The 11,459-nt window shown below is 52.5% G+C and overlaps 1 long non-coding RNA gene across 1 annotated transcript; it reads left to right on the forward strand.

The window, feature by feature from the left end:
* The first annotated feature begins 371 nt into the window (after positions 1-371).
* Positions 372-7,822, forward strand: LOC309523350. The gene is made up of 2 exons (XR_014215320.1): positions 372-636; positions 7,627-7,822. It is a non-coding gene; the product is annotated as an uncharacterized lncRNA (long non-coding RNA).
* The last annotated feature ends 3,637 nt before the right edge of the window (positions 7,823-11,459 follow it).

Consider the following 11,459-nt stretch of genomic DNA (forward strand, 5'->3'; position numbering starts at 1 on the left):
CCCTGCACACCTCTCACACTCGTGCGGATACTTACAAGACTGCCCTTGGCATGACCCCTTATTGAATTCCCAACACACCTTGCGCTTTGGCTCGCCTCTTAGGTCCGGCTTACCCATGCAATAAGAATCTAATGGCTTCTTCTCAACATACGGGATGACCGCCACCTCAGCTGTCTGAAGCTCCCCCTCCAGCTGCTGTTCCTCCTCACCGGCTGACGAGGTGCCCGATTCTGGAAGCTGGACCCTGGGCTGCTTATTCTGTGAAGGACTGAAAGAACTGGACGCAACAGGGTTATTGACACAGGCCAGCGGCCTCTGCGCAGGCAACCCAATGCTGTTCTGAGGACCAGATGATGCCAAGTGAGCCCGAGACCTAGTATGCACTGCCGCCGCTACTGCCTGAGAGCTTGGGCCTGTGCCTGAGAACTGAGCATCGTTGAAGAGGGCGGCAGAGGTGCCTGGGGGGTCATCAACCTGGGTGAGAGGTGGGCTCTCCGGAACCCCCTGGGTATCTGGCATCATATCAGGGGTAGCAGCGGAGGGCATGGGGTTAAAAATGCTGCTCATAATCATCAATGAACGATCTAAAGGCATTTAGGATGTGTGAAATAGGTTTGGGGTTATTATCCTGTCCATGTGGCACCCGCGATCTAAAGGCATTTAGGATGTGTGAAATAGGTTTGGGGTTATTATCCCGTCCATGTGGCACCCGCGATCTAAAGGCATTTAGGATGTGTGAAATACCGTATTTTTCGCCCTATAAGACGCACTTTTTCCCCTCCAAAAATGAAGGGGAAATGTGGGTGCGTCTTATGGGGCGAATGCAGGCTTTTGCTGAAGCCTGGAGAGCGAGAGCGGTAGGTGCGCACCGACCCCTCTCGCTCTCCAGGCTTCGCGGACCTCTCCTCAAGCAGCAGGAACGCTCCCGCTGCTTGGGGAGAGTTGCCGGCATCCCGAAGCCTGCGCGCGCTGATCTCAGTGCGTCCAGGCTTCGCGGATCTCTCTGCAAGCAGCGGGAACGTTCCCACTGCTTGGGGAGAGTTGCCGGCATCCCGAAGCCTGTGCGCGCTGATCTCAGCGCGTCCAGGCTTCGCGGATCTCTCCACAAGCAGCGGGAACGATCCCGCTGCTTGGGGAGTGTTGCCGGCACCCCAAAGCCTGCGCGCGCTGATCTCAGCGCGTCCAGGCTTCGCGGATCTCTCCACAAGCAGCGGGAAGGCTCCCGCTGCTTGGGGAGAGTTGCCGGCATCCCGAAGCCTGTGTGCGCTGATCTCAGCGCGTCCAGGCTTCGCGGATCTCTCCGCAAGCAGCGGGAAGGCTCCCGCTGCTTGGGGAGAGTTGCCGGCATCCCGAAGCCTGCGCGCGTTGATCTCAGCGCGTCCAGGCTTCGCGGATCTCTCCGCAAGCAGCGGGAACGTTCCCGCTGCTTGGGGAGAGTTGCCGGCATCCCGAAGCCTGTGCGTGCTGATCTCAGCGCGTCCAGGCTTCGCGGATCTCTCCACAAGCAGCGGGAACGCTCCCGCTGCTTGGGGAGAGTTGCCGGCATCCCGAAGCCTGCACGCGCTGATCTCAGCGCGTCCAGGCTTCGCGGATCTCTCCACAAGCAGCGGGAGCCACCGCTGGGCTCCCACGGCTTGCAGAGAGCTGCCTGTTTGGGGGCTGGGGTCGGGGGAAGCTCGGGCTGCCCCAGCCCCGCGCCTGGGGGGGAAATAATTTTTTCCCCTTTATTTCCCCCCCAAAAAACTAGGTGCGTCTTATGGGACGGTGCGTCCTATAGGGCGAAAAATACGGTAGGTTTGGGGTTATTATCCCGTCCATGTGGGACCCGTGATGAATTACGGCTATTGGCACCTGTCAGGGCTGCCTCAGGTCTCAGCTCACAAAAGACCAACGCCAAGTTCTTCTTATATACAAGGATGTTTATTGCAGTTCATTATTGGTTCCACAATCGAGGCATGTAGCCCCACGTCTCTTAGCCTTAGACCATTGAAGTCCCCTCTGAGTCGGTCCCTCCCCTACACCAGTTTAAGAAGCTTGCGCTGCTCCACCTTTTCCTTTCTCTCCTTTTCCGCAGGGTCTTCCTGCCCGCCGGGGTTCCGCCCCTCCTGGATTCCCCTGACGCTGAATCCTCAGACTGCTCTCCCTCCCTCCTGCGGGCTTTGGAACCTGGCTCCTCCTCCGGGCTCCCTGTTCTTCCGCGCGCCTGTACATTTGAACTTCTAACCTTCCTCTTGACAGCTACGCTACTCCCTTCACTACTCCCCTCCCCTTCCGGGAGAGTGGCTTGCTCCGACCCCCCTTCCTTCTCTGCTGCCAGAGCTGCTTCCTCTGATACACTGGAACCTCCACCCCCTTCGCTGCGTTCTGGCGGGGTGGCTGGTCCTGACGCCCAGCTACCACTTTGGGATCCCCTGCTGGCCCCCCGCTCCTGACACTTTCCCCCTGGGGCTCCCCTTGCCTTGGCCACCGGTGCCCCCTTCTGGGAATCCTCTGGTTCGCTGGAGAGACTCATAGAATCCCTTGCGTCATTGTGATCCTCTTCCTCGCTGTCCTGGGATTCATCTCCATCGCTCTCCATTTCCTGCCTCCCCTGTGCCTCTCTCCCTGAACCCCTGACATCCATCCCCCCCTCGAAGCCCCCCCTTCCCCCCTCCCGCTGCTCGGGCGCAGGTTCCGGGAGCTCCGTAGTTGCAGGGGTAGATGCTGGATACAGTTCGTCTACGTCGATCTCCTCTGCTGCGAGTTCAGTGTATGTGTGCTCGAAACCGGGCTCCTCCCCCAAAACATCCATGTCCTCCCCTATCCCTTTTACTTCGGACGATGCTGTTTGCCAAGGCCCTCTTAGCCATCTCCTGCGCCACTCCTCCTCTGGTTGATCATCCCACCAGTAAGAGCGGTCCGTGTCCACCCCCGAGCACGATCCCCTTGGAGGGCTCAATTCTGGCGTGGTCTCCTCTGCGGAGGAGAAACCCCGGAAAGTGCTGTCTGAAAGTGTGGGCGTAAAAAGCCAGTCGTCGAAATAATCCGCTGGCATGGGCCTGTGTGGGAAGAGTGCATGGAACTCGTCCTTAAGAAGAGGTTCCTCCAGAGCATAGTCCGGCACCCAACTATTGGCACTGGCCGGGGTACCCTCTCTGGCGAGGAGGTATTCTACTCCCTCCTCCCCCCATCTCGAGTCCAGAATTTCCGTGACCTCGTTGAGTGTCGCGGCCCTCAGTGACTCCCCCCCCCCCGGTGACTTCCTGCGTGGGTCTGGTGCCGTCCCTGGCTCCTGAAACCTGTGTGGGGCTTTGTAGGGCGTAAGCACCGACCTATGAAAGACCGGGTGCATTTTGGAACCTTCTGGGAGGGTCAACCGAAAAGCTACGGGATTGATTTTGGCCTCAACTTGGTATGGCCCTAGCTGTTTGTGTCCTAGCTTCTTTTTAGCTAATGACTTAGCCGGCACCGCCTGGGCTGCTAACCATACCCAGTCCCCCACCTGGATGTCCTCTCCTGCCCTCCTGTGCCTGTCTGCCTGCACTTTGTAAGCGTGTTTAGCTAGCTATAAATGCCGTCGGAGTTCCTCGTGGACCTCCTGCAATTCTGCTGCCAAATGCTCAGCTCCCTGCGTCTCTCCATGCGCCGTCGTCTCCAACCCCGGAAAGGTTCTGGGATGCCGCCCATTGTTGGCGAAGAACGGTGTCACCCCCGTTGACGCGTGCTTCGTGTTGTTGTAGGCAAACTCGGCCATCGGTAAGTAGTCCACCCAAGTTGCAGGCTGCTGATTGGCGTAACATCGCAGGTACTGCTGCATGATGGCGTTGACCCTCTCCGCTTGGCCGTTGGTCTGCGGGTGTCTCGCCGACGCTAAGTTGATCTTGACGTTCAGGATACCCAGGAGCTTCTGCCAGAAACTGGAAATGAATTGGCGACCGCGGTCGGACAGGATGGACCATGGTAAGCCGTGCACTCTGAACACGTGGTCTATGAACAGCTTGGCGGTCTGCTCCGCTGTCGCCACCTTCGCGCAAGGAATGAAATGCGCCATCTTGGTGAACAGGTCTACAACCACAAGCACCACCGTCTTGCCTCGCGAACTGGGCAGATCAGTGACGTCTCCAGCGTAGTGGCGTCTCCAGCGGTTCCAGCAGTCCCGCTGGCTTCTTGTGCACTGGCTTGGACCTCTGGCAAGTGTCACACCTGGCGACGTAATCCGCGACCTCTCCTCGCATCTGGGGCCACCAAAAGTCCCTGGCTACTAATTCCGCCGTCTTTTCCTTGCCGAAGTGACCCGCGCTGGGTGCGTCGTGCAACTGCTGCAGAACCTTCGCGCGGAGATCGTCCCCCGGAACGTAGAGAGCACCTTTATGGGTTAGCAGGCCGTCGCGTATCTGGAACTCGTCGTCCTTCGCTGTGCCTCTTCACACCTCCTCCATCTTGGACTGTGCGAACGGATCCGTCTGCAGCGCGCGACGCACCGCCTCCAGGTCCACGGCGGCTGAAGCGCATGCCCATGCCTGCGGTGCGAAAATGTGCTTGGCTGCCACAGGTGCCGCTTCCTCGAGATACTGCGGTTTCCTGGAGAGCGCATCTGCTATGACATTGCTGTCACCTGGGATGTACTCTATCCTGAAATCGAAATCCGCAAAGAACTCCGTCCAGCGTATGTGCCTCTGGCTCTGGAGCTTCGCCGTGCGCCAATACTCTAGGTTCTTGTGGTCCGTGCGGACCTGCACGGTGTGCTTGGCTCCGATGAGGAAGTGCCTCCACGCCTTGAAAGCTGCGTGGATGGCCAACAACTCCCTGTCCCAGATGGTGTAGTTCTGCTCCGACTTGCTGAGCTTCCGGGAGTAGAAAGCGCAGGGCCTCCAGTTCCCCTGCGGATCTTCCTGCAAGAGGACGGCCCCCACCGCTCTGTCAGATGCGTCAGTCTCAACCCGCATGGGCCTGTCGGGATTCACGTGTAGCAGCTGTTCTTCGGACGCGAAGAGGTTCTTAAGTCGCCTGAAGGACTGCTCCGCCTGGTCTGTCCAGGTGAACTTCTTCTTCTTGGAACTGAGGGTGTCCGTGATAGCTGCCGTCTCTTTGGCGAAACCCCTGATGAACTTGCGGTAAAAGTTGGCGAAGCCGACGAACCTCTGGACCTCCTTCCGATTTCGTGGGCTCTTCCAGTCCAACACCGCGCGGACCTTGGCGCTGTCCATGGCTAGTCCCTTGTCGGACAGCCTGTAGCCCAGGAAATCCACCTCCGTCACGTCGAATTGGCACTTCTCCAGCTTGGCGTAGAGTCTGTGCTCCCGTAGCCTGTGCAGGACCTCCTTAACGTCACTCTCGTGAGTCTCCTGCGATTCCGAGAAGATCAGGATGTCGTCGAGGAAGCATACACACTTCTTGTAGAGGAGTCCCGCTAGCACGTGGTGCATGAATGCTTGGAAACAGTGGGAGCCATTTTGGAGACCAAACGGCATAACTCTGTATTCATAGGTGCCCAACGGCGTGAACATGGCTGTCTTCCACTCATCACCCTCTCGCATGCGTATGAGATTGTATGCTCCGCGCAGATCCAACTTGGTGAAGATCCTCCCCTTCCTCACCGTCGCGAGCAGGTCATCAATCTTGGGCATGGGGAAGGCCTTGGGCTTGGTCATCGAGTTTATGACCCTATAGTCCACAATGAGTCTTTTCTGGGGTGTGTCCTTCTTCTTCACAAAAAACACAGGACTGCCCCCCACTGCCTTGGATTCCCAGATGAATCCCCGCTTCAAATTGTGCTCTATGAACTCCCTGAGTTCCTGCATCTCATCCTCGGACATGGAATACAACTTCACAGTCGGCAGCGTCGCCCCTGGTAAGAGGTCAATTGCGCAGTCGTAGGGCCGGTGGGGTGGCAACTGGTCAGCTTCCTTCTCGCAGAAGACCTCCAAAAACCCCTTGTACTTGTGGGGGACCGTCTGCACCATGCCGAGATGCAACTGCTGTTCTTCCTCCGTGCCCTCCGCCTCCTGGCCGGTCTGGATGCAATGTTGTGCGCAGTAGGATGAGCCAAAGCTGAGTTGTCGCTGGTACCACGCTAATGATGGGCTGTGTCTATCCAGCCAACTCATGTCTAACACTATAGGCGTGTCTGACAGGCGGGTGACATTGAAACTGATGACCTTTCGGTGATTTCCAATCTGCATCACCATGGGTGGCGTTTGTTGTACCACCTGCCCGCCCAGCAGCTTCCTGCCATCTACTGTGACGACGTTTAAGGGCAGCGTGGCTGGTAGAAGCTCTATGCGATGCTGCTTGATGAACTGCACCCCCACGAAGTCTGCGTTGCTCCCAGAGTCAATTGTGATGGGGACTTCCAGGGTGAGTCCATTAGGTAGCTAGAGAGTTGCAGTGAGCTGCACCACTGGCTTGGGTGGCAGTGGGTCTGTAGGCTGCAAAAGCGCTGGGGACTGCTTTACTGACTCGCCTGGCTGAGCCCCAGCATCTCTGCTTCCAGCCAGGCATTGTCGTTTCCCTGAAACTGCTCTCCGTGGTGTGCTGCTTCTGTTACTGTTGCTAAGGCTGCAGTGTGCTTCTGGAGCCTCTGGGGACACTCTTTGGCCATGTGTTTCGCACTGTCACAGATGTAACACTTCCTGTTCCCTCTAGGAGGCTTCGTCTTGACTGCTCCGGACGCTGGGGCTCCGGCAGCTGTCTGAGCCTTTGCACCACCAAGCTCCATTGGTTCCTCCCCCTCCCTCAGCAGAGGCGAGGGATGCGCGCGTCCCAGGTCCCTGGGAAGAAAAGGAGGCACTCTAGCTGGTGCGCGCACCTGGCGACCCTCCTCACTGTGCCAAGGGCGTTCTTCGTGACGTACTCCAATCGTGAGTGCCCTCTGCACGACGTCTGCCAGGGTTTGAGGTCTGTCTCCCCTGGCCAATTCATCTTTTACGGAGCCAGAGAGCCCCTCCCAGAACAAGTCTCTCACTGCCAGGGAGTCTTTTCCCCAGCCCAGCACATTCAGCAATGCAAAAAAGCGAGAATGGTACTGACGCACTGTAGCCTTGCCCTGCCGGAATCCATGCATTTCCCGGCGCGCCATATCCACGTCCATGGTAGATTGGAAGCAAGCGTCCATGGCTTTGATAAATTCATCAGAATTCCTGCGGGCAGGACCATCTTCGCGCCACAAATTGCGTAACCAGGCTCTAGCTTCCCCATGCAAGTGGGACACAATGAAACCCACTTTTTCCTCCTCATCTTTAAAACTTCTAACCTTCCTCTTGACAGCTACGCTACTCCCTTCACTACTCCCCTCCCCTTCCGGGAGAGTGGCTTGCTCCGACCCCCCTTCCTTCTCTGCTGCCAGAGCTGCTTCCTCTGATACAATGGAACCTCCACCCCCTTCGCTGCGTTCTGGCGGGGTGGCTGGTCCTGACGCCCAGCTACCACTTTGGGATCCCCTGCTGGCCCCCCGCTCGTGACACTTTCCCCCTGGGGCTCCCCTTGCCTTGGCCACCGGTGCCCCCTTCTGGGAATCCTCTGGTTCGCTGGAGAGACTCATAGAATCCCTTGCGTCATTGTGATCCTCTTCCTCGCTGTCCTGGGATTCATCTCCATCGCTCTCCATTTCCTGCCTCCCCTGTGCCTCTCTCCCTGAACCCCTGACAGCACCCATGCAGCCTGAGGTGTGAGCTGATTCCGCCGCAGAGTGCTTCCTCTTAGGTGCCATGGATAATGCGCTAAAGCAACTTCCACAAATGTGTGCTACTGTTTACAAGCGGTTGTACTGGCACGTGCTATTGATTCTGAAACGAATGTGCTAAATAATGATTGATTTACTTATAATAAATAACGATTCTTCCAAGTATTCAATTAAATGTTTAATTGTTTATCCACTTAGAATGTGTGCGCGTGTTATTCATATATACACACACACACACACACACTTCTTTTTTATTTTTTTATTATTTTTATTTATTTTATTATTTATTTATTTATTAATAATTATTATTTTTAAAGATGCTTCCTACTTCATATTATAATATCTCATTCAATCCCCTGCAATGCAGGAATATGCAGGGGTCCCATACCAGGATCAAACCAGCAACCTTGGCCTTATCAGCACCATGCTCTAACCAGTTGAGCTATCCAGGCTCTCTAGAATTGTGTGGGACCCTGAGGGTCATTTAGTCCAACCCCTTGCAAGGCAGGAATATGCAGCTGTACCATACAGGTATCGAACATGCAACCTTGGCGTTATTGTCACCAAGCTCTAACCAACTGAGGGTTCCTAAATATATGTCAATTATTTATGATTAATTATTTTTTTAAAAAAAATATCTATTTATATTTTATCTTAGATTTATTTAATTAAATAATTTAATCTTGGTATGTGATGCCATTCCACTTATTCTCTTTATTATTATTATTAAATATATTTATTTATTTTTATTTATTTTTATTATATTATTATTATTATTTCCATTTATTTTATTATTCTTATTATTTCTATTATTATGTATCTATTTATTTATTATTATTTGTTGTTATTATTATTCTTATTTATTCTTATTGTTATTTATTAAAATCTATTCCAGTATTATTTGTTCAATCAATTACCACTGTAAGTAGAATTAATTGTCGATACTATCAATTGTCTACCGTAACTTATGATGATATGAAAAAAATATTCGTCACTTGACTGTTCTGTTTGTATTTGTCTATAAATTTATTTATTTGCCACCAAGCAAATGGATCAGGCGGATAGACACAGCTAAATATTTAAACCTGCCTCCTGAGGAACAACTCACAAGTATATAGCAATGTAACAATAGGAACAGCAGAGCAATGCAACCCCCACACTGCAATCAAATGGAATCAAAGAAAATCGTTCTCAGGGAAATGTCCTTTAACTAACACTTTGCAAAACAAAAGGTAATGCTGGAGCCCCAGTGGAAGGAGAATGCTGCCAAAGACAATGTATCCTTGATCGGCCATCCGCCAGGTACTTGAATTCACAATGCACCACGAACTGCATCTCATATGGGGTGCAATTTACACTAGACTGGTACCTCCTGTTATACACGTGACAGAAAAACGAAAGAGCTTCAGCCCAATAGGGATTGGGCAGCCCCGAATCATGTAACAGTGTTCTGATTCCTTGCTGCAGGGTCTGGATCACTCTCTCACATAAACCATTCTGCCAGGGTGATCTGGGTGTGGCCGTCCTATGCTCAATGCCCTGTTCAGAAAGAAAACTCTCAAACTCTTCTGAACAAAACTCTCCACCCTTGTCTGTGAAAAGACAATGTGCATTCTCATTATGTACATTTCTGAGCCATTTACAAAACTGGCGAAACTTGGTAAAGGCTTCAGACTTTTTCTGCAGCATATAGACCCAAACATATTTCGAATAGGAGTCTATCAGAACCATGAAAAACCTTGAATTGCCTCTAGAGAGCGCTAGAGGCCCCACTAAGTCTGCATGAATGACTTCATATGGTTTCTTGGCCTCTCTCCCAGACTCTGTACCTTTGGGAGCTTGCCTTGCCTTATTCTCAGCACAAGAAACACATTTCATGTGGTAGGGACATTCTTTCAACTTCATACCCTGAACCATATCAGGCATTTTTGCCACAGCCTGGAAATTCAAATGACCATAAACGCGATGATAATAATGAATACATTGGTCATGCAACTTCTCATTCTTATCTACAGACAAATTGCAACACTCTTTCTCAGTTGCTTCTGCAGTGCCTGTACCTGAAACAAAAGGCAATTGGTACAATCCATTTACACATTTTGCATACAGAATGAGCTTGCCATCTCTAAGAATTTCACAGCGAGATTTAGCAAACACCACCTTAAACCCTTGACGATCAAGCTGGGAAACACTCAACAAATTGTCCTGAATATCAGGCGCATACAGGACATTCTTAATAGTTGCATTCAGGCTCTTTAAGAACACAGTTCCCTGAGCCACACTCGTGAGAACTGTCCCATCTGCTTGATGAATTTCTTTCTCTTGCTTCTCAAGCTGAACAAATAGATTCTTATCTTTGGCCACGTGGTTTGAACAGCCAGAGTCGACCACAAAGAAACTCCGCCCACGTTGACTGGAACAGCGAGAGATCAAGGCCTTTGAAGTAGCAGGTGCTTGGGGATTTCGTCCTCCTCCCCCTCTGCCTCTGAAGTTTCCCTTCTTCTTTGAAGACTTCTTGCACTGGAAACTCAAATGGCCTTGTGCTCCACACGAAAAGCACCGCTTCAATTTCAAAGCTTTAACAGCAGCAGTTTCCTTTCACTTTCCCCTGCTGAAGACTCAGGCACATTTTCAAGCACATTTTTAACAGCACAGTCCCGGCTTTCTCTAACAGCCTGTCTGCGATCCCACTCATTCAGGAGCACGCTAGACACATAATCTTCTGTTAGCCGGTCAGAAGGCATTGTGGAAATCTGGGCAGCTACTCCATCATAAGACTCATCTAGGCTATTGATCATTAGCATTGCAAATACAGCCTCTGAAATAACCAGGTCTCGCTGAACAAGGTCCTGTCTGAGACGCTTTAATTGAGATAGATGGCTAGGCAAATCACCACCTTTCTCCAACTGCAGCCTGCACAGCTTCTTAAAGAAAATCACACTGGAACCAGCATTTTGCCTCAGATGCATATCTCTCAACTTATGCCAAACAGCTTGTGCAGTCTCTTGACCCTCTAAGTTCACCAGCAAGTGGTCTGAAACACTCAAAACAATTGTCCCTCGGGCTTTCATGTCTGCAGCATGCCATTCAGGCCAATCATCTGCATCCTCATCGGGAGGGTCATCTTCTATCGTGTGAAATAGCTTTTCCCTCTGTAAAAGCGCTTTCATCTTTACTTGCCAAACTGCATAGGTTTCAGGCGTGAGGAGAGGAAAGGACAGAGCCATCTGGCCAGAATGTGCACAGGCCATGTCTGCTATTACTTAGAGCAAGACACTTCCCTCGTGCAACACAGATAAAGCCTTGACTCCTTCAGCCACTCTCTCTCCCACTCAGAGCGCAATTAACAGGCAAACAGGGATGCTATCTTCTTCCTTTGGCAGTCAGCAACATACCTCCATAAATCAAGCAGCAGCAACAGCAACAGCGGCAGCTTGAATACTCTGCTCCAAAACAGCTCTGCTTCTGGGCACCGTAAATCAGTCCAGCATGCAGCGTCCGTTCCACCGTCCGGCAATCAGCAACAGAAACCTCTGGCGACTGGGACGCCTGGGATGACTGGAACAACGCCAGGTCAGACGACTGGAACAACGAGTGGGCCCACAACCAATGTCAGCATCGCCCTAGAGCCAGTGCACCAACTGGACTCTTGCACCTCAACCCCGACTGGGCTGGGCGAGCTGGGTAGCACCGCCAGAGACCTCCTTCTCACAGGAGCAGGTCACAGTGCTGTGGACTCACAGCTTAGAGCTGAGAGCACCGGATTCACTGTCTCAATAATACAGTCGTTGTGCAGCAG

Source organism: Podarcis vaucheri, assembly GCF_965113315.1.
Source record: "Podarcis vaucheri genome assembly, chromosome: W".
NCBI classification, from domain to species: domain Eukaryota; kingdom Metazoa; phylum Chordata; class Lepidosauria; order Squamata; family Lacertidae; genus Podarcis; species Podarcis vaucheri.